General features: G+C 40.0%; 1 protein-coding gene across 3 annotated transcripts in view; it reads left to right on the forward strand.

The window, feature by feature from the left end:
* Window positions 1-23,518, forward strand: part of HIPK3 (homeodomain interacting protein kinase 3) — a 113,678-nt gene that overhangs the window by 13,919 nt on the left and 76,241 nt on the right. The window contains exon 1 of one of the 3 annotated variants that reach the window (XM_080405842.1): window positions 22,369-22,506. The exons of 1 other annotated variant lie outside the window; for it this stretch is intronic. The gene's annotated coding sequence lies outside the window, so the exon portion shown is untranslated. Of the gene's footprint in view, window positions 1-22,368; window positions 22,507-22,556; window positions 23,313-23,518 lie in introns of those variants that run through there. One more of the 3 variants, XM_080405844.1, reaches the window with a different exon arrangement.

Raw genomic sequence — 23,518 nt, forward strand, 5'->3', positions numbered from 1 at the left:
AAAAAAAAACCCTGTTTGCTCCTGTCCTTCCTTGAAGCAGGGTATGTGTAGATACTATTCTTTGGTGGCTTCCATTTGAAAGCCCTCTTGAAAATCCTTCTGAAAATATAAAAGGCAGGGAAGCCTTGCAAATCATTGCCTAATACAGGTTATACCTCCAGGTGTATTTTCTGCTCAGGTCCTGTCTTCTAGAGTATCTTTATTTGTAGTAGCTAAATGTTCTGATAATGGCAGACAGGTAATGTGAGATCTTCATGTAGTGGTGCTTGTTGGGTTAGCTGATTTCAAAATTACTTGTTTTGGTGAACTACTGTATATTGCCTAACACTTGTTCCACAGGTGCCACAAATGTGTTCCAGAAATGAAAGGTTCCTTTGAAACACACCCAAGTTTTGTTAGTAGGATTTGGAGGAGTTTGGGAGTAGCTTAATTTGCTGTGGTAATGAAGTATGAGGGCATATATGAATTTAAGACCAGCTTGAAAGGCCTGGGAGGAAGTGTATTTCAGCGAGTGCTTTGGCTGTGGTGTAATACCTGCTAGGGAAGAGCTCCATCCCAGGCTACTCTTCCACCAGCTGCTGGGTTTCCTCGCCAGCTTAGTCAGTCGACTCATTTCAGACTGTAGCCAGATGGTAAGATGGCATATAGTCACTCTGAATGCAAAATCAAGATTAAAAAACAGAAGAAAAGTAAAGTTGAATCACAGAAATGCTAGAAAGAGGAGAAATCACTCTAAAGACTCTGAATTACTGTTGATCCTAAGCTTGATGAGGCTAAAAATTCTCTCTGTAATCATAAGAGTATGTTTAAAATACTGAAACCAGAAGAGTGTTGTGATGCAACCACATGTGGCAACATCCTTGTGTCTAAAAAGGTTAGGCAGAAAGAAAATGTATTCTACTCAAAACACATGCTGAAAGGAAAAAAAAAAAAGGGTATGAATGAGGGCTCTGTCTTAGTGGGGTGTCCAAGACAAGCCTCCGTGTCTAGTGAATGATTTCTGCACGGGCTGCTACATCCATTGACCTCCATGCACAGGTTTTATTGTACCAGCATGTAGGTACAGGAGAAAGATTAGCTCTGAAAAACAAGTTTTAAAATAATTGCTTTAGAGCAATTTTGCAAGATTTTTTTTTTTTTGATTCAACCATGAAAATGGAAGTGTCCTGCTGATGGCTCCAGCATATTTTTTAATTGAATAATTAACATGGATAATAGGCATTCAGCAGCGTTTTTGTTAGTAATCATTGGATTTACTAATCTCCCAGAAGGTGGTATGATTCAGAATCTTTTAATACCCCAAAATAGAAGATAATTAAAACCCTACATACACAACTTGAAATAGAATTGAGTACAAATGCAGAAGAGGAAAAATTAGAAAATGAGCTTGAGGGGAAAATAGTGGGGGGAAAAAGGAAAATAATAGTCCTAAGTACTAGTAATTGTAAGAATACTTAGGAAATTACATTTTAAATATTTGAAGCTTGTCTTACTGTGCCAAACTTTGCAAGTGACCAAGACTTTTTTTCAGAAAAATCCTCTGCCTGTACTAGTTCCTTCGTGGGGCTTTGCTGCTTGCTGCGTGGTTGGTGGGCTTGGCTGGACTGAGAGCAGAGCACTCACAAAAGCTACGTGGCCACTATGTGACGGGTCTCAGGAGAGATTCAGAGTGGCCAGGCATGTGTTCCTATGAAGTGGGTGCTGTGCTAGTCAGCTGCTGAAAATTATATGTGTAGTAACTACCTGGTGAGCTGTGTCATGGTGAGAGGAAACTGTAAGTGTTTCTGTGGGGAGGGTTAGTTCGTTTAATCAATAATACTTCATTCCTGAATAAAGTCTAATGAGCAAATACACATCCTGAGTGTACTGCATCATGCATCTATTAATAGTGACCAGGAGTTACAGGCTCCAGAGCCATGCTGACATGCAACTTAAATTAATCTTTGGCGTGTAGTACCTTTTGTTGCAGTAATGCAGTTCTGGAAGCAGATCACTACTTATATTCTGTATATCACTTACTATGTATCGCTTACAGTCACTTGACAACAGGGGGGCTGCTGCTTGCTGTTGGAATTAATTCTTACAGTAGCGAAGAACTAACTCAAAGCTAACCACTTTGTCTTGCAAGTGCAAGAGGTATTCTTTTAATATTAACTTTTTCCCTTCTGGAAGGGGTGGAAAAAGAAACTGCATGTGGTAAATGTTAGTCTTATCATTTACTTGACTAGACAAAGACAGTCATGCTGAGGTGCCTGGGCATAGGATGGAACCCAAACAGAATAGGAAGTGAGTTACTAATTTTATTTCCAGTGTCCCTAAAGCAAGGCTATTAATTAATCATATAATAAGTACTCTTTTTACAGAGGTATAGTGGACAGTTGAGACTTCATTATTCACATCAAAGAACTAGTGATCAAGTTCACATCGGTGCAAGTAGGGCAGGGGTGGATTTCTCTACACTGTGCTTCTCTGCCAAATTCTGTTCAATGTGTGTGTTTGAAACATTATTTCCAGGCTTTGGAAAAAAGATGCTTTACAAAGGCAAACATTATTTGCCAATTTGGAGCCATTCTTTGGTTTCTGGCAAGAGTCTGCCATGAAATTGGGAATCTCTTGAGAAGCCTTGACTGCCTCTCCAGAAATTTTTACGGTCCAAAATACTGACAAACGGGTCTAAGAGAGATACAGTACAACAGTGGGCAGGATGTTTCCACCAGTGTAACCTTAAATTGCTTTGACTCTTCTCAGGCTGTGATGCCTTCCAGGTAAAGACAGAAAGTAGACGAAGTGTTACTCATCCAAGGAGTGATGAAGGCCAAAGTACCTTGCTGCCAGTAAATTATTTTAGATTCGGTAAGACAATGGCTTTCATGAAATAATCCTGATACAATAAAAGGATACTTACATTATTATGCAGAATAGCAAAGCAACATGCATGGGAGCCATTTTGGACATATCTCCATGTCGCTGTATCATGATAGCTTGGCAGCTTCTCAGTGAGTTTTCCCAGGACCTAAACAGCAGAAAGATTGCAAGTCAGTAACGCTGTACGGTGGCAGAACTTTGAGGAAAAGTTAGGCTGTGTCTTTTGGGATCATGCTTGCCTCTAGCAAGTCTTATTGTTTTCTGTCTTGTATCAGGACTTTTCTGCAGACAAATCAAATGTAAAAAAACAAAGTACAATGCAAGTAGCTTAACAGAAAGAAAATGGATTTGGAACACTGCTTTTGATGCCAGACTCTGCCAAGCTTTGGTGTGTCAAGTGGTATAAAAGCTACCAGAAGCATCGTGTACCTTTCACACAACAAATAGGCAAAAAAAAGTATATTCATTTCTCCTGCTGTGTGTGCACACCTTGGGACAAATGTTGCCAGAAAGGGGATGAGCCAGAGGACCAAGATAACTCTATCCCCCATTTAAATCTGTACAAGACATAGAAGGGAAAGGCTGCGGTGCCTTCTGATCAAACGAGGCAAGTTTTAGGAGTGTCTTCTAAGTTTCACAGCAGCTGTTGTTTTGGGTATTTCCTCCCCCCCTAATTCTTGCTGTTCTTGAAAAATACATTATAAGTTTAGTTTAACTGGGGTTTTTTTTGAGCAACTGTTTTAAAAAGAGAACAAAGAAGTGAACTTTAAAAAACACAAAGACTGGCATTTAAGCTAAGCCACTCTTTATATTATTTTGAGATCTTGTGGATGCCTGGCTAACTGCTTTAGTTTCTAGGTCTGTATCGTGGTAGCTTTCACATCTCCTAGCAGCTATCTCTGGGAGTGTCTTCATAAAAGCACTACTTTTTCCCTAAAACTCCATGAAGTAGTATAGTATTTTGCCACTGCAATGCCATAGGTTTTGGGTGATTTTTTTGTTTGTTTGTTTTTTGAGCATCAATTAGCATCATGTTTATTAAATACTTAACAAAGGTCTGATTCTGCAGACTCTTAATCTCAGAAGATTACGCTGGGATGTCTTAGGCAATGATTATTCATGTGACTAAAAATTGTTCATATGAATACATTTTGTACAGGAATAAAGTTGTATACCCTAAATATTGTAAATTACTATATATATATGGATTTCTGAATTAAAACAAGGCTTTGTTAATAGAATTTTATCACTGACTGAGCCATCCTACAATCTGTCTTTTGTAAACTTTTCCCCTTCCTGACTTTTCCTTCTTTCAAAAGTCATAATCCTGGAGTAGATGGTTTGGAACCTGAATTATAAATTCCAGGTTCGTATACACTAAGTGGTAGAGCCATATCGCTAGCTCTGAATTCACTCTGGATTGCTCTGTGCTCCAAAAAATCATTAATTTAGTGCTTTGAAGTACAAGTGTGATCAGAGAACACAGTGTAAATGTTAATAAAATTGTATTACAACACATTAATTATGAAACAAAAATGTTCAATACATTCAGTTTTAAAATAGAGAATGGATGGTGCCTGTATTAATTCACATAAAAGAATAGTTGTTGGTTAATAATTAAAAGTTGCATTCCATGTATACAAAACTGTGGAAATAATTGTGTTCTATCTGATTTCAAAGATGCGTTAAATATACTTGAGAGTATTGTTCATCCGTGTGCTGATAGAATTATTGGTAATTCAAATCTGTGCTGGTGCATCAGAGTTCACTTTTTGTTGTAGCACAAGACTTTTGTAAGGATGAAAATCTTTGCATTTTTTAGATAGGATTGGGATTTAAGAAAATACTTTGTTTTACTGTACATCTAATCTGTTACCATTTTCATAAGCCTGCATGTCACTTGTGTGTCATATTATAGGATTGATTGAGCAAATGGCATTGAATTATGATGTGCTATCTGAGCTGGCTTCATTACTCCAGGACCTTACTGCTTTAGCATGCAAAAATTTTAAAGCATCAAAAGGTAAAGCTATCATCTGATTTGCATATGCCACACATAAAGCATAACTGCTTGAGAGAGAAAACTTTCCATATACATCCCAAGTATGAGCATGCCCCAGGCTGCAAGACAAGGAGAGGAAGTCATGCCTTGAATTGTCTCATCTTTCAGCTGAGTAAGGTGGTAGGAAGTTTCCTTTTCTTTTTTCTGGTGGCTGGAGAAAAATATAGGTTGGCCTTTAAACTTCTGTGGAGAGTAGGATACTAAAGAGCATTTCCCTGTGCTTTGTTAAACTGTCCCTGCCTTGAAAGAGAAGGGAGGAAAGACCCCACCCCTGTTACTGTTGGTAGAAGCTTTGCTGCTTTTTCACTTTGACTTTTTTTCTGGTGAATTATTATTTCAATATGCACTAGTCTGTGCTACTAGCAAATGCTGGTGAAATGATTAGCATATAAAAATGAGAAATAGCTTATTTGTATCAGGTGCAATTTAAATTGCCTGGATTATCCAAAGAAAAGACCAAGTACAAGTGGTGATATGCCATTAGAGACTTTGCTTGGCATTAACTTTCTATATCTCCTTCCACTTCCAAATACTGAAATTCAAGCTAATAAAACCAGTATTAAGTGTTTTATATTGTTCCATTTCCCTGGTTTATTATGCATTCTTATATAAGTTATATATAAAGAAAAATCTACTTTGAAAGCTTTTTGAGAACTCTTTGTCTTCCATCTGGCACGAAAAGCATTTCTAGAGGGGAGGGGAAAGAAACAGAGTACTGTCTGAGGTAAATTTGATAGTAGAAGATGGGATAAAACAAGAGGCACTTAGACTAATTTAATTAATGCCATGGTGAATTTAAGAATATGCTGTCCTCTACAAGCATAAACATAGATCAGTAGCTGAATTAAGGGAGCAGTATTAGACTGCACCTGTTGGGTTTCAAACTGAATTCAGACCTTGTTTCACTATTGCAGTTGGGACTGGCAGTTGCTGAAGGGATTAAATTATTTAAAGCCTTCAGCTGGCTAGTGTAGGCTAGCAGTAGTTTATAAAACACTTAATCTATTTTTTTAATCTCTTCATATGTTTGCTTTACTTAGACAGTAAAACTATACATGACACACACCTGCCACATTCTGAAGCTTCTTTGTCAGATGCTTTAAATTTATCAATTAGAGCAGCCTTTAAACTGTAACCATTTGGGTTTCTTTGACAATACACTTTGTGTTAGCCTTTACGTTTTCTTTCATGAACTCAAAACCAAACACGGAGTATGCAGACATGAAGTTCTTTTTTCACAATTTCTTTTTAAAAAGAGGTTCCTTTTTAAAGTTAAATGCTACTGTCCAAGGAAGTAATGTTTACTGTAACCATTTGGCTTGTGATTTAAAAAAGAAATTAGTTCCAAACTGTTTGGAGCTTTGGAACTGTTTTTGCAGGGCATTAGCCAGTTGCTTGCACAGCAGTACAGCAAACCAGTTCAAAAATAAGTAATACTGTTTAGCTTGTTATGTGATCTGTCACTTGTTTCTAGAAAGCTAAGAGTAAGTAATGAGTAGTTACAATATGGATTGGACGGAAAAGCAATCTGGATAGCTGTGCAACACAGGATTAATTAGGTAAATCCTCTTAGGTTTGATTAGCCGTTGCTTAGATCTACAGTTTATTTTGTCATTGGTTGCTCCCATTAATGTCTTCTTTCTGTCAAAGTTTATTACTTTGATTTCAATTTTGCTTCATACCTTTTTTGTGTCAAAGTGCTACTGAAGTAACTTACAACCTTCCAAATAATAAGCAGAGTAACACCTGGAGTCAATTCAAATCAGTGTTGGCATTCTCTTGAGAGTCTTTTTAATAATAAACCTTTCAAATGGGTAGCTTCTGTTTTGTTCAGCAAATTGCGTATTACATCTTTTTAATTTGGCCTTCAATGTTAAATTACAGGACAAGTAGGCATATATATCTGCTAACGAGGATGAGTAAATGCTTATTCATGGAGATGAGATGGTTCCTGCAGTCTGCTCTTCATAAAATGCATATGTTGTTGATATTATTGGTCAACCTTTAATTTCTTCTTCTTTCACATTACATTGCAAAGCTGTGATTTTATTTCTCCAAAATAACTCAGCCAGTTGATCTGCTCTAGATTTTTTTTAATAATGTATAGTGTAAACTTGAAAATTTTGAAGTACATATATTGAAGTAGTTTCACTAATTAGTGTTCTTTATCTTACACTCAATCTTAAACTTTTTAGTTTAACTAAAGAATATGCCGTTCTTCAGAAATAAGAAAGGCAAAACCAGATGAAAAATAAAAATTCTTACACACACACCCCCACCCTCCCCAAGAAGCAGAGAACAAACACTTCAGGACTATAGCGAGATGGTTCAGCCAGCTGGGTGAGAGGGGTACGCAGAAAGACATGGGAGGAATTGGGCGTTTCTGTGGGTGGTAATCAGAATTTCATCAGCACTGGGATTTTGTAGCCTTACACAATGCTTTTTACATATTAGGGCAAGTCTTCATATTTGATTTGATACATGTAGCAGTAAATCAGGAAGAACAGTGTCTCTGTTTTTGCTACTCCTGCAGTGCAATTTGTTAGAATTTATTGCAACTATTTGTTCAATAGTTATCTAAGCATTGTTTCTTCTATAAGAAGGTATTACGTCTGAAATTCTGTTTCACCTTGAATGACCTAGGAAACCCATCATCTTCATGTATGATTCATCTAATATGATCTATAAAAGCAAATTGGGTTAGCTGCTGTCATGTCCCCAGACCAAACCAAAATAAAACTTAATTATAATAGCAATTTAACTCTGAGAATACAATGCCCTTTAATAGAGGATCAGTTGAATATTGCAGTTGTTTCCAAAGCCTGCAGAAAAAAGGCAAACTAGAACGCTAGTTGGAAAAGTGCGAAACGCAGATGATTAAATGGTTACCTTTACAGCCTTCCCATTCCTAAAGCTAAAGCAGGAGCCAGGCTGGTGTCTGTGAAAGATGAGAACTATTCCACTTTGCTTCTGTCTGACAACCCCCTTGGGGACCATTCCAGCAGCTACGTGGGCTTGGAGCACAGCGCGTGCCCTGGCACACTTCTGTGTAGGGGCTGTGGTGGCAGTGGCACAAAGCTGTGCTGTAGAAACCTCAGTTCCCAGAGCTGATCAGAATTACAGCACGCAAGGAGAAAGGGAAGGGTCTTAACCTTTCGGTGTGTGGGAGGGAGAGCTCTGGAAATGGAAAAATAATCGTGCAGCCCAGAAGTGTGTTCTTAATATAGGATAAAAAATTCTTAAATGTTATTTAATTTATAGTGTTGGCTGAGCTAACTACAGTTTAATATCGTCTCATTCAAAGAAAATCAAAACTTTGCTGATAGTACAGCTGATTTTGTACATTCTGACAGAGTGCTACAGAGCACTATGATCTCCCCTAAATGGAAAGAGAATTCACTATAAAGGTTTCTGATGGGGAAAGAAAGGGCACAGTTTTTCATTTGTTTCTCTTTCATTCCTTGGCTAATTTCCAGTCCTGCCATGTTGCTGCACCATCAGGGGCATAAAGCAACACCACAGCTACTGTGGATGCTTCTGTGGGTGGTTTAGCTCTACACTGAAACCGTATCACTGAAAGGAAATTCTGCAGGTGACTGCAAAATCTGTCACTGTATACCTTTCATTCCATGGCTGAAGGGGATATTTTGAAAAACACTGAAAAGTCTTTGGCAAAATGGTACAATTACTACCCTCCATTGATGCGAGGAAGAGAAAGATGAACTTAAGCTCTAGGGGCTGAAAATCTTCCCTTTCTGTCTGTCTTCTAGATGAGCGAGGGGAGCAGCTCCCCACATTGTTGGTTGGTGTCATTCCCAGCCTGCTAAGAAGCATTTCAGATAATTGAGTAATGTGATGGATATATGATTGGCAGCAACCACGTATTTCCCAAGTCACTGCTTGGTCAGAAACTGGTACACTGAGGCATTGTCCATTAGCACTGCCTGCTGTGGGATGGGGTATACCAGTTGGCCTCATGAGAAACTTATTTCAAGAGCTTTTACAATACTTTAGTAATAGGAGAGTGACTATCTATTGAAGAGACAATGGGAAACAGCCTTATTTATGTATTTAGTTTTATTTTTCTAAAACAAACCCGTAAACCAACCCACACAATTTGCAATACTTGCACAGTCATTCCCTATGCCAGAGATGGGTTTATATTTTGAAGGTTCTCATATGAAATAAAATATTTGGAAAGTTTGTATTTTCATTAGTACCTAGATTAGGTTCAGCAAGATTTGCAATATTTACCATTCTTTTCTGGGAAGTACTGATTAAACCTGATTTTCTACTAAGAAAGACTAAATTGGAAGGATTCATGGGAGTGTAGTGATTTTGTAGATATTTGTAATAAATAACATCAACGTGTTGCAATGTAATCAAACTGTTGCATTTAAATCATGTTTTTCTTCTAATGTATTTCAGCTCAATTACTTCTGAGGGCTGTCTTGATGTGTCTCAGGTAGAAGAATCTTTCTACAGATGTGAAAGAAAAATTTTAGATGTGTTAACTACATCATTTGTAGGTACCCATTAGCATCAACTAAGCAAGACCAGTATACAGAGACAAAATTATTTTAAGGTGTCTGGAGGGGGGAAGAAAAAGTGGACTTCTCATTGTGATTTGTGGAAATTAGAAGCTGTGAGATTGCTGTGGACTGAAATTAAGTATTTTTAAGCAGCATTAGATATATTCCCTGCCACAGATTACTTTTAATGGTAAAATATATGATCTCTTGCTCAGATAAAAGAATTCTCTGAGCTAATATTGATTTAGGATTAGAGTGAAAAATAGATTTCACTTTCCTATGTTAAACTAATTCCAAATTAAGATTTAAATTAAAAGGTTAGAAAGACATCTCAAAAATAAATCACTTTGGAAGCCTCCCAGCTTCGTTATTGTCTAATAAACATCAAGCTTTAAAAATTATACTCTGGAAAGAAACTAAAAGAAAAGTATTATTCAGAAGGAAGCTTTACCAAAGATGTTTTAGTAAGTTTGATTCCACAGTCCTTAGTGAGGGTAATAATGTGCAAAAGGCAGTGTAAAATCATTGCAAATAATGTAAACACAAATGGTGCTAGAACTGACAGAATCGAGTCTGATAGACCTGAAGGCATTTCTGAGACTGCTGTTGAAAGATACGCTTACTGAGGTGAAAGGGGGAAAGGATAAACAACCAGGTTGCTGCAGTCAAGATACTCCATCACTGGGCAGAAATACAGCTAGGAGCTGTTTTTTTTTCTTAGGTATGTAAACCAAATCAGTTAAGGGACATGAGTTAACCAGCTCATTTTTAAGCATGACTTAGTGCAAAGGCTACAGACAGTGATTAAATTATTTTTAAGTGCCTTATACTAAGAAGTGTACTGTTAAAGAGCTAGGTAACTAGGCAATTTTGTAGTGTTTTTTTTAATAAGGATCATATTTTGAGCTTGGAATTGAAACATGAGGATGTTTAAGAAGTAATTATTGAATTAAACTAGTGCTTTTCAGTATCATCTGCTGAGTGGAATGCTATTCTGGCTTAAAAGCCTCATATAAACAGCTAAAGCAATCTTTCACACATGTAATAGATACAACTATTTAATAAAAAATGAATGAAGAGCTACTCATACCCTGCTGCGAAATAGTTATTAGTTTCTAGTATAAGAAATGAATTTGCATCTGCTAAAGAAATGCATTCAAATGGTAAAGGATGTCTGATGACTGATAGTCACATTTCATGTGTTAAAACAAAACTATTTACACCGCTTTTGAATTCAACAGTAAATGGCTGTTGTCATGCCAGGTTATAAAAGCTGACTTCCTTGTCTTTATGGCATGTAATGATGAATAGAACCACACTAACGCTCCACTTCAGAGGTTTTGTGGTTTGGGGGTTGTTTTTTGTTTTTATTTTTTAACATACTTTCTCAGTAAATGTCATCTCCCAAGTACTGGCTTTTGAGGGTTTGTTGATACATGTGTAATCAACACTTGAAGAAATGGGAAAAAATTAGAGTAAAATCTTGATCCCATCCACATCAGTGATGTACTTTTTGAAGATTTCCATGAGACCAGTATTGTATTTCTTGGGCTTTGCATGGTATACAGATTTTTGTCTCTAAGGAAAGGGAAAATGTTGGCAGTCTGACAATAATGAATAACAGTAGCACTGGCAAACTTTCTTCCTTCAGGAAATAAGGACTCCTGAGGCCGGCGGGCAGCTGGTGCATTGATATGACTTTGCCTATAGTGCTGGCCAACATTGTCTCCTTTTTCCTTGTATACCCCTTTTTTCTCTTTGAATCCATCTGTTGTCTCTTGTCTGATACTTGGACAGCAAGCTCTGTAAATTTAATTCAGAAGCTGTTGTTTTGTTTTATAAATGAGGTGATTCCTGCCCATGAAATTCTGGTCCATAATTTGGGCTACTCTGCTAATATTACTGTCTCTACATCTGTTAAAATTAATGCTAATATTCTGTGTGTTTCCACTAACTCTGTTAATTAGTAATTTAAGCATTATGTGATTTTGATTGAGTTTTATGTAGTAGTTGTAACACACAAAGCACCAGGAAATATTTGAATGAAAATGGAACTTTTACTATTATTCCAGCATTGACCTTAATAGCTGTATACGTAAGAAACTTGATGAATAAAATATTCAGTCTGCAAATTTTCTTCAGTAATCAATAAGCATCCGGAGCCGCATTCATCCTAGAAATAATTTTACTGACCATAATGGATTTGCCCCAGGAATTCATTTAGCCAGTGTTGCTTGTGTTTTGCATAACTGTCCATTAGCTTCCTTTCTACAGTCAGATTGTTAGAAAGTTTATGCCCAGCCCTGATGCTGCTAATCCCCTCTGGCCTGTTCCTGTCTTTAATGGGTAATAGTGCTGGTGGTGATAATAATCATATTGCGTGATTAACAACTACAAAGAGGAGAACTCGGTATAAAAGGAAACTCTATGAGGTATAGGGAGGAGAACAAAACTAACGACAAGACTGCTTTTTTGCGTGTTTTGGATGTGGTACCCTGTGTGCGATGCCCACCACTGTTGCCATGGAGACTGTGCTGAACACTGACCTTCTGTCCGCCTGGGACCTCTGTCATGTGGAAACCCTCAGGATTTCTCTCCAAGTAATGACTCTTACTTCCACAGTCTGGGGTGCTGCTTCCCAAGATTTGCGTGTGTCCTTTCCCTGTTTTGTAATTTCTGCTTAAGTATAAATGATGAGTGAATAAAACCAGACATAAAACTGGCTGTACACGGTTACATACACTAAGTACTTATGGCTCAAAAATGAATACCTTAAAACACATTCAATGAACTAAATGGTGTTGCTTTTACATTGTAGACAGGTTCATTGAAAAACGCATGGTTGTTGATTAAGAAGGGCTTTTTTCTACTCTTTTTGATGCCTTAATGTTGGGGTATTTTGGTTGTACCCTAACACTTGCCCTTTTAGCTGTGACCTTGAGCTGCTTTTAGGTATTTTTGTGAATCGTGAGTGATAGGTGATATATTTCCTCACAGGGTGCACTTTTAACACATTTTGAGATATTATCCAGAAGAATTATAGATTACAGTGTTTAACATTTATAAAATTGAATAATAAATTCAACTGAGTAACAAAGCATATTATTAATTAAAAGACTAGGCTACTCTCAGATTTATATTTTTTAGTTATTTCATAAAATGCATGTAGAAAAATAATTAAGTCTACAAAGGTGCTTTTTGTCATTGAAGTAGGAAAAGGAGAAATTAATTTACAGTTATTAAATTGTATTTGTCTAGAATAGCTGTACATCTTTTCCTTTGGAAAATATGGCACAACATGTATGAATGGAAGTGCTTTAATCCCTGGCAGATATACTATTTATGTGACATATGCCAGTTCATTATCTTACTCTGACAGATGCAGTTTGTATTTAAAAAAAACCATGATCTGAGAATGGTCTTGAGTTTTTGGTGTACACGTTAGAACTGTAGAAACTGTGTTTTTGAAGTCACAAGTACAATGTTGGTGAAAATAACATATTTGTAGAAGGATCTCTAATTTTCTATAAAAAAAAATAAAAAGTTTATTTTAAATAGCATCCAAGACTGATGCTGTGGGCCTTGTCTTGTGCCTCTGTGTCCTGATGACAATTCTTCCATTACATGCAATCCCTCCAAGAAAAGCTACAGCAAGGTTGTTGCAAAGCTTTGAAGATAACATTAAAACTTCTGCACGTATACATTCAGTAAAATCTCATCATGATCTAGCAAGACTCAGTCTTCCTGGGACAGCAATAACGTTTGATGCTTTGCAGTCTCTGTCCCTTCATTTTCTCACCTGTTGTATCTCATTGCTGCTCATTTCAGTGTTGAGGATGACATGATGTCTATGACCATATCTTTATTTATAGTACAGATTTGCCATTTTCTTTTTCACTTCTGCTCTTTCATCTTCTTTTAAACATGAGATCATATATGTATAGGGGTTGTGCTTTCTGTTCCAATAACAGAGTGGTAATTATATCAAAGGATGATAAAGCCAGAAAAAACCAACTGATATCCTGTCTGCCTTCCTGCTAAATCTAATTAAAATGTTACATGGATAGACGTGTCCTCTTGAAAAAACTGATGCTATTGATGATATTTTAGTGTATTTTACACTAAAACATTTGCTATTTACTCAAAAGTCTTTGTAATCTAAGTCAGAAAACAAGATGAACTTTAAGTCTTGCTAACAACAATATGTTAAAAAAAAGGCAAATGAAAATATTTATAAACCTTTTCCTATGATGAAAATTCTTATAATTTTTAAACGTTACAGGCTGAGGCACTGCCACTGCTGCACATGCAGTTAGCTAAGTAGAAATGTTACCTTATCTTCCCCCCCATTGTTTGAAGAGAGATTGCTCAGAGGTTACAGTATTTTGTGGACCATAACGGCGGTCTGCTGCTATTGTTCTTGTGATGTGATACTTTCTGCCAAGTGTCTCATTACTAGGAGTGGACATGGTGTATTTCACTGGGTCAAAACAATTCATTAAACTACTGCTGAACATCACGTTTTCCTTTGGAAGAGATTTCTACTGTTACTGGTTTGGAACAGAAAAATAAGAAAAAAATAAGCACAAGTTTTTTAACATTTGGAAAAATGTCATTAGAACATGTGTATCTCAGAATAAACACATTTATAGGAAAATATGTTCTTTGCTAAAAAAGGAAATGGATTTTTCCTTGCAATGGTTTGATCTGGTTTCAGAACTCATCTAATTAAAACATGCCTTTTCTGTTGTTCATTCTAGGAGAAGAGTCTCTAATGTGGTAATTTAAATCTTTAGAACATATTTTTAACTGACATTTCATTAATGATGTCTCATGGAGGGAAAATAAGGAAGACTTTTAAGATACCTGCTTTTAAAAAGTAGGAAAAGATACGGATAAGTTCCTGATGTATTAAACTGTTTAGGGAGGGTGTAGGTGAACATTTGCAAGCCATCTGCAAATTGACTCGGGTAAAACTGCTTCCCAGGCATGATTTCTGCCACGGGCAGATTTGTACCTTACACCAGTGTAACAAAAGGGTTTTTTTTTTTGTTTGGTTTCTGTTTTTAACGTGGTCGGACTCCAGCTGCCGATAGCAAAGGCTTGGCTCAGTCCCAGGCCTTGGGTGTGTTCGTGGTGAGGTTGGAGGGACCCAGGTAACGAGGTCTTCTTCCATTGAATTCTAAAATAGGCTTGGATGTGATTCAGTGCCTGCCAGAGCAAAACTAGGCTTCACTCTTGTCTGCTGTGGTTTGTGGGGGAGAGTGATATATTCTCAATTAAGATAAAACAACTTCTCTTTGCTGTGATAAAATATTAGCCTAAACTGAAGTTGGTTAGTCAGATTATTTACTTTAAAAGGCTTTGGAGTATGTCCCAAAAGCACAACCACAGAAATCTTTATATTCAAGTAAATAGTTTTCCTGGGGTCAGTAGACATGCTAATAAGCAACTACTCACTTGAGTAATGCAGGATTATGTTTTAATTCTGTGATTTGACTGCCCACTTATGTTTGGTGACGTGTATTTGTAGGAATGATGCATTTTGGAAAGTGAGGTCAGCTGGAACATTTGTGGTGTTCATCTGTCTGCAACCCTTGATCTTGCAATGTATCAGTCACTAAAAAAAGAAGCGATCACTCAACCATAAAAATGAAATGGTGGGTAATATTAGTGGATGGTACCCTATGAATATTCTCAAATGTAGGGTGCAGAAATGATGTTTATTTTAAAAAAAACAGTAAAAACCAGTAAAAAAAAACAACCAAAACCCCCAGTAAAAAGTACTTAAGGTATTAAACATTTTACAAATTCGAACTGTATCATTGGAATTTTAGTTTGAAATAAGTTTTTTATTTTAAAAAGTAATTTTTCTCTTCCACAGAAAAAGGAAGAAGTGTTTCAATGTATTTTTAACTTTTAAAATAAAAATGCATTTTTTCATTTTTTAATATAATTAATTTGGTAATGGATTATTTTTAGTACTTGGCTCCAAAATTAAGTATAGCTTTTAGTGCCAGCAACTTTAAAGATGCATTTCCTTTTTTTTTTTAATATATCTGTCAGTGTGATTGTGTGTTAGAATTCTTATTTTTAATTGATTGTATGTTATATTTCTCAGATTAGATCAGGTTCTCATGGTTTTGTTGTGTAGTATTATTACATTGGTCTTTACTAAGTGCCTCAAAAATAGAAATATGCTGGACTTTTACACACATTTAACATTTGTTATTCCCAACAATCACTCAATTATTTTTCTGCTGGAGAGAAGAAAAATGTGAATATTACGTATACCTATGTGAAGGACACTCAGACACCACAACGGCTAATAACTACCTGAAAATAGCTACTTAGAAAGACTCTTGCAAGAAAATTTACAGTGTCCAACTACAAATGTACATTATCATGACGCATTTCATAAAGATAAAACCTTTCCTTGTGGATCTCCTATGGTGTATGCATGGGGGATGATCTACTTCTGTGGCTTTTACAAAGAGGAAAAACATACTGAAAATGAAAATATAGTCTGAAAAATACAATACCATGATACATTATCATTTACACGATCCAGTAAAGACATTTAAACTACCCTGTAGAATATTGCATTATGCTAACTCTTTATGGTCCTCTGTAAATATGAACAAGAACTTAGCATAGTTTAAGACACAGTGATGAAGCATCTGTCAGATCCACACCTGTTGATGTACTATGAGCAGAAGCAGAGAAATAAGCACTTCTCAGTATCCCTGAACAAAATAATCCGTGACAATTGGTAGGGTACCATTTTTTTAAAATATAGTTGTCCCAGTTGGTTGTTTCAACAACTGTGGCACTGAAAAGAACAATGAGGTTAAAAACAAAACAAACAGTTATTGGAAAAAGAAAAAAAAATTCTGTGAATCTTAAATTGAAGCAGTAGTTATTTATATAATTTCAAGATAAAGCTTTGATATTTTTCCACTTCTATGTTTTTTCTGCTGCTTGATACATAAATGTCCCTCTTCCATACTGTAGTCATACTGCCTTTCTGTGATGTGAAATATAAGGGGATTAGTGTTTCAGTTTGGATGAGGGGTGCATTCCTGAAGAGATCCTCTTGGGAACCCTAATTTACTGTGCTTTGGTTGCATTGCAGAGAAACTGTGGAATAAGCAAACTTCATTATTTTTGGGTGAAATAAACCAGAAGATGTGGTCCAACCGTCAGTGGATGCTAGTATTCATCTTGTATGTATGGCAGGTTCTCGGCACCAACTCTTCAAATCCGCCCGCTTCTATTGGGTTGCATCGGAGGAAACATCAGAGGTTTCCTGCAGTTTGTTTTAATTTTTCAATAAAAAAACATAACCTAAGAATTCTTCAATGGTGTTTTTTTCTTCAGTGAACACTTCCAGGATTTTTGAAAGCTGTAAGTCCTTGCGCAAAATCAGTTATTCATTGTTTTTCTTAAGGAAAGCATCTGTTACAAAGCAAAGACAGGCAGTTCATCTCAAGTCAGCCAGCTTTTATCTACATGATAACCAAAAAGACTTTTAAGATTCCTTCTACATTTCCTAAGACTTGCCATTTTAGTCACCCTGTTATTATCTTTTTTGTACACAAGTTAATTTCCCAAGAGTTACCATTAACACTTGGTTGAATTTGAAATAGCAATGTCAGGATGGTGTCTGAAGTTCCTTAGAACTGGATTTTGAGGGCTAAGGATGAAACAAGCAGAAAGACGGGCAAGCAGCAGAATGTTTTCAGTCTGGTTTTCCTCTCAGGAAGAATCACAGAAGTGGATCGCTCCTCATGCATACCTTAGGAGACCCACAAGGAACGATGATGTCTTCATGAAATGAACATCAGCAAGAGCATAACCCTTGCACAAAGCCCCAGAAACCACCATGACCCCCACAGAAGGTGTCTTCTGGCCTTTGTAGCTTTTAAATCTACAGCTGTTTAACAGCCAGGCTGTTTAACTTGCAAGTTAAACAGCAAGCAATAAACAAAATGTCTCCCCTCACCTCGGCTTTTTTTTGGGTTTTTTTAGTCATGTATTAAAGCTGGTTTAATAAAGAAAGTAGTATTTTGATGCAAAAAAATAAAGTGGAAATAAGAGCTGAAATTTGAGTTTGAGTATCAGTGCTTATTTTTTACAAATGACTTAATGTAAAATGCATAAAGGAATTTAATTTGAAGTTTTTTAATTGAAGAAATACAGTGCTTCTCAACCAACCTTCCTGTTGTTGCAAAAAGAGCAAAGTGTATGTTTGCTTTAAATTTGAAAGTAATTTTCCATTTACGCCCAGCAACAGAAGGTTGGATTTTGGATATGCCTAGCAAACAAATCTATGGGGAGGGGATCTGGGGAACTTTGAACTGTGTTTATCTGAATATGATGGTAATCAGTGGAAAGTGTAAATTTTTTTTTTTTATGTTTTAAAAACATGGGTTTTATCAGTTTAACTGTGATCCCTTTATAGGTTTCAGTAGGAATTTGGATCATGAAAGTTTTAATCCAAATGTGTCACATTGAATGCTTGTTTCTCATAACACAAGTCATACTTCAGTGACACATTTGTTAAAAAAAACACTTTAGATAAGGAATTGTGAGGATAAAAAAATAGTTAACTGGTTCCAGTCTTATCTCTTGTTTTGGGAGGATAAATATTGTAAGCATAAAATATCTCAGCCAATGTGAAAAACAGTAAAGTAATACTATAATTTGAACCCTACCAAAAATTAATTCCCTGCTTAGCAGATAGTGCTAAATACTGTGGGAAAGACTAAAGACTGTGGCCTGAAAGTTTAAAAAAAGAAAGAAAAGCTGAAGTGGAACCTTCCCCTATTCTACCCTCCTTGCATTGATTTGTACTTGCTGTTTATACTCTTCAGGTTAGGCAACTACAGCCTGGATACCTTCAGTGGTCACAACAACGCGTTGCCAACCAGCATGCTTCTGGGTTCTTTGGGTTTCATAATTGCTACCCAGAAAATGCAGCTGAAGTCTGTGCAGCAATACCTACCAGCTGACAAGGAAGAACTCTTGCCTTCCTCTTTGCATTAGTTCTGACATTCATTGAGTGTTTTCCTGAGCTGATGCAACTCACCCAAGAAAAAAACCCTTTTTTAGCTGGGTGGGTTGAATATGCTAAATGGGAAGTTCCGTGCCAGCAGTGGAGTTATCACTGGGAGAATTTAACTGGATTTGTAGAGTGCAGATCAAGAAAACTGGAAGAGACCAGTTCTCTCCCGTTTCACAGCGATGAACTTTGAGCGTGGCTTGCTGTTTCAGGCGGTGGCATCCTATGTTATTAGTGACTGAGCGAAGGGCCCGGTAGATGGAATTACAGCCCTATGGTCTTGCCTTCTCCTGTCCTTATCTTTGTGGCTTTGCTCCTTTGAGAAGCTCTAATAGCACAGCCTCGTTCAGGACTCAAGTTCATTCAGGAATTGAGAGTCCAGCTGATCTAAACAACTCATAAGCTGATCTAAACATCTCATAAGCTGATCTAAACAACTTATACTGGCTGTAAACGGTGTTTTGATGATAGAGCTCATTTCAGTTTGATGAGTAAAACAAATGGCTCTAGCCAAAATGTTTTCTGTCCGTGTCTAGGCTTGGGATTTTGATAACAAAAATAGCACAAAATGTCATTGGTAGGTAGCTGCCAAAAACTTCTAGCCTGTGTTTGTCTTCAGATCATGTCTTTTTACTGCATAATAGATTACATCATTCTTTTGTAACTTCTGTTTCTTCTTTCCACTCTTGAGCACTCACACCTAACTACTGCTTATCCTCTGCAAAGGTATAGAAACAAGGAGGAACAAAGAGCCTATGGAGGTGTGTGTTTCAAAGCTGAAGTTTATAAATGAATCTAAATGACATGGGCCTCCTTCCACTTAGTTACTTAAGTACTTTGAAACAAAACACTCCCCTCCAAATGGTATCAGTAGTCCTCACTACTTACAGGTGTAACAGGAGTTTTTGTATTAACCCCTCAGTCGCCTGCCAGCACAAATGTACCTGCCAAGCGAAAATCAGGACAAGGAAGTATTTACTTTTTTTCAGAAGACAAAAAAAAAATTATGCGAGGGCTTCTCAGAACCAGTTGTATTTAATCTCTTAATAGAAATGTTCATCTGAGTGTTTAAAACTTGCTGGTGCATCTAATGATGTCTTACCATGTGTTGTGGGTAGTTAAAACACCCTTCTGTTGCCAAAGTAAGCTTTACAAGTAGTTGAGTGACAGAGGAGGTTCAGTGCTTCAGCTTACGAAGGCACTCGTCGGCCCTTGCGAGCCATTTAGGCCCTTTCGTCCTTAGTAGGATGAAATTTGCACTGAACACAAGGAACCCTTTAACTGAAACAGCTCCCAAGTAAGGACAAATAATGGATCTTTGGAGATGCTACATTCCACAAAAGCAACTGAAGGAGTTTCGAAGAGATTTGAGAGTTTGATTACACGCTGATGATACTCCCATTGCAGGCTGAGTGGAAGTCTAGCTTAATCTAATTAGCAAAAACTGGAACATGAGGACAAAACCGACAGTGGTGAGATGTTTTGGGAGGCTCTTTTTTAGCAAACGTGAGCAACTAAAAAATCCAGAGACACCAGTATAATGAGAGGTTAATCACCCCAAAATCACCCCCTTCTTTTCTAAACCTAAATTAAATTTGATTTGTGAAAGTTGGTGAAAATTGTGCAAATGTATCAGTGGAGCATTGGATTCATAATTTTGTCTATTTTTAGAGGATTAGTATCATTCGAGTTTACAACCATATTTGGATTGTTTTGGTTATCAAACTATAAGAAGTTGCATGGTGAAAAATAAAAGGATTGCTAGAAATAGTTCCTTAAAATCTGCTGTAAAAAATACGTCCAGAGTAGTTAGTAGCTGAGAAGGAAGATTTTTTTTTTCCAGTTGATCACAAGTGTTTAATTTGGGGTGACAAATTTATGCCAGTTTATGTCTGCAGATGAAATATGCTTACAGGTTGAATCAGCATATACTTAATGTTTTATGTTGTAAAGTCTTTTGAGATTATGTATAGTTAAGTAATCAACAAGGTTGTTTATCAACATTTAAAGTCTTCTAAAATAGATTATATATTAATAAAGTATGTATCTGAATAATTCTGTAGGATGTTATTTTTTAGGAGATGTGTGAAAAGAAGCTTGATTAATATTTATAAAATTAGTAAGCAAAAGATGTGATGAGAGGCTCTTAACAGATGTAATTTACTAACATTGACATCCACCTATTTTTCCCCACCCCTAAATTATACGTTTCATTACTTACAAGGCTGAGTATTGGTGGTGTTACAGTAGTAACTCCGATGTTAGGTTTTAGTACTTCCGTACAATAACATTGTCTTCTGCAATTAAGGAATTCAAACTCTGACTTTGCATCCTGACTATCCTTATTACAAGAATTAGACCTAAAGAAAGGTTAAAATCGAGCAGAGGCACATTGAAAACACTGGGACAAGTAGCGAGAGGAAAATAGGAGAGTACACGTGGTTGTGGAAGTAAATAAATTCTTGGTTATTTTTGGCAAGAGGTGGAGAAGCATGTGATGTCCAGTTGTGGCTGTAGCCAAGCATTTATCTTGGGGCTAACTACTTTATAGGCAAACAGTAATTCCTTTTTCGCCCCACATCAGCTGAATACTATTTAGGGTGAAGAATGCCATTTGCAGAAGTTGACCAGTCCTACAACCAACCACTAATATTTAAGTGATGTATAGTATTAGGGGCACGTTGTTACCGAGGGTGGATGCTGTTATTTTGTCAAGAGTTGAGCAAGGCAAACCACTGAACTGTAGTGTGGGATGCAAAATGGTCGTGACGTTTGCTCCGTCCTTTTACTTCGGGAGCAGGGTGTGTGTTTGATGGTGGCAGGGACCGTTCGCCGGGGCAAGATGGCACACCACATCTAGGAGGTTGGTGCTTCGCAGTTATTTTTCAGGGCTGGGTAGGGGAGTCTCCTCAGCTCATCAAGCAGGAGCAGTGGTTTAAACAAACGTGGGGTCCATGTGTTCCTTCTCATGTCATCTTCTCAGCTGCAGGCCCTGAGAGTCAAGTCTTTCCTCCAACACCCGTTTCCCCTCCGTGCCTGCTATGTATCCGTTAATGTGACGGGAGCTGGCAGCTAGGGAGACGGGGAAGAGCTTGCCGTTTGGTGTTGGGTGGCCAGGACTGCTGTCACGGGGAGGCTGTCGGTTTGCAGGTGCTCCTCGGGGAGCCCTCGGGAAGGGTGAGGCTGCCTTCCCCGGGCAGCGGCAGGCCGGGCAGGCAGAGCTGAGTTCGCCGTAGGGGCGGCTCCGGTTGTCCGCGCTCGGGGAGGCGACGGCCTCGCACCCGCCCGGCCGGGCCGGAGAAGCGCCAGGCGCTAAGCACAACCCCGGCACCCAGCGTCGGCCGAGCGCGGGGAGCCGCGGCCGGCGGGGAGCTGTGCTTGTTCCTTCGGCGGGCCGGGGCCGGCCGCGCTCGGGAGAGGGCAGCGGCGGGCGGCAGCGCGGGCGGCTCCCGGCTGCGGCGGGCGGCGGGGCCGGGCGGGGGCGCTGCCGCTGAGACGCCGGGCCGGGCCGGGCGGCGGGAGGGCCCCGCAGGCTGGGCCCCGCAGGCCGGGCGCAGGGCCTGGGCACGCCGGAGCGGGGCCTCGGTGCGGCGCGGCCCGCGAGCCCCCTCCGCAGAGCTTTGGCGGGGCCTCGTTCCGCCGCTCCGGGGCGATGGGCGGTGGTGGGCGCCGCTAGGCCGCCGCGGGCAGGGCAGCGGCGGAGGCGGGAGGAGGCGGAGGCGGAGCAGGCGGCGGCCGGGGGCGGGCTGGGTCCCTCCCCGGGAAGATGAGGCGGAGGCCCGGGCTGCCGAGCGGGCTGAGCTGGGGCGCTTTCCTCCCAGCCGCCACGACAAGATGGCAGCGGCCGAGGCGGCGGCGGCAGGAGCGGCGGGGGTGAGGGGCTGAGCCCGGCCGGAACGGCGCTTCCCCGGGGAGCTCCCGGACATGCCCAGGGCGGCGGCGGCAGCTCCAGCTCGGACGCCAGTGCGGCCCGATCCGTGAAGGTGAGCGGCAGGGAGAGGAGAGGGGCCGTCCCAGCTGGGTGCCGAGAGGCGCTGCCCGCGCCGCCGGCGTTCGCCTTCTTCCCGCGGGGGGCTCCGGGGCTCGGGGCCGGGGCGGACTCGCCGCCCGGCCCCGGCGGCGTGGGGCGCGCCGCTGCCCTTGCCGGAGCCCGGCGGCGCCCCGCTTCCCCTTTTCGCCGCTCTCGGCAGCGTCCGCCCCGCCGCCTCCCCGAAGTTTGCCCTTCCCCAGCGCGGGGGAGCGCCCGGCCGCAGCCTGCCGGCGGGGCCCCGTTGCCGGGCGAGGCCGCCGCCGCCCGGCGGGGGAGGCGTGGCCGCCCTCCTCGCCCGTTACCGGCCGCGGGTACTCCCCTCCCGGGCGCGCCGCCGCCTCCCCCCTGCACGGTGTGCCCGGGCCGCCGGGCGGCGGCCGCCTCCCCCGCGCCGCGCGGGGGGTCCCGCTGGTGGCGCCCGGGCGCGGCGGCGGCTCCTCCCGTTCCTGCTCCCGGCGGGACCCGGCCCGGGAAGAGGCCCGCGGGGCAGCGAGTGGTGCAGGGGGCCGGTGTGGCTGTAGCGGAGCGGGAGGAGGCTGGCGCGCTGGGCTTTGGGCAGCTCCCAGAACCGGCGCTGCGGGAGGCGAGCGGGGTTACCGCCGTTGGCTCCGCGTCCGCGGTGCGGCAGGGACGGTGCGGGCTTGTTTTGCTGCTCGGTTCAGCTTGCTATCGGCCATAAACCTGGCGGATGCTTTTGCGTGCCTTCAACGCTGTAGGAAACGGCGATTTATGTATTTTTGGAAATTATTTTTATTTACGGTAAGCCTTCAATCGTCAGTGCGATGTAGTTATTCTATATAAATATCTTTCTTTTGAGGCTGTACTTTTGTAGCTAACTGTTGCGTCTGACTTAAAACGTCAGTGCCAAGAGCTGCGATGGTTTCCTTTTTTGTTAGCTCGGTAAGTTGTTCGGAGGCTGCCTGGCTTGCCTTCCCACAGAGTATGTGGCGCTCTGGTTTTGCATC

Source organism: Falco punctatus, assembly GCF_963210335.1.
Source record: "Falco punctatus genome assembly, chromosome: 10".
NCBI classification, from domain to species: domain Eukaryota; kingdom Metazoa; phylum Chordata; class Aves; order Falconiformes; family Falconidae; genus Falco; species Falco punctatus.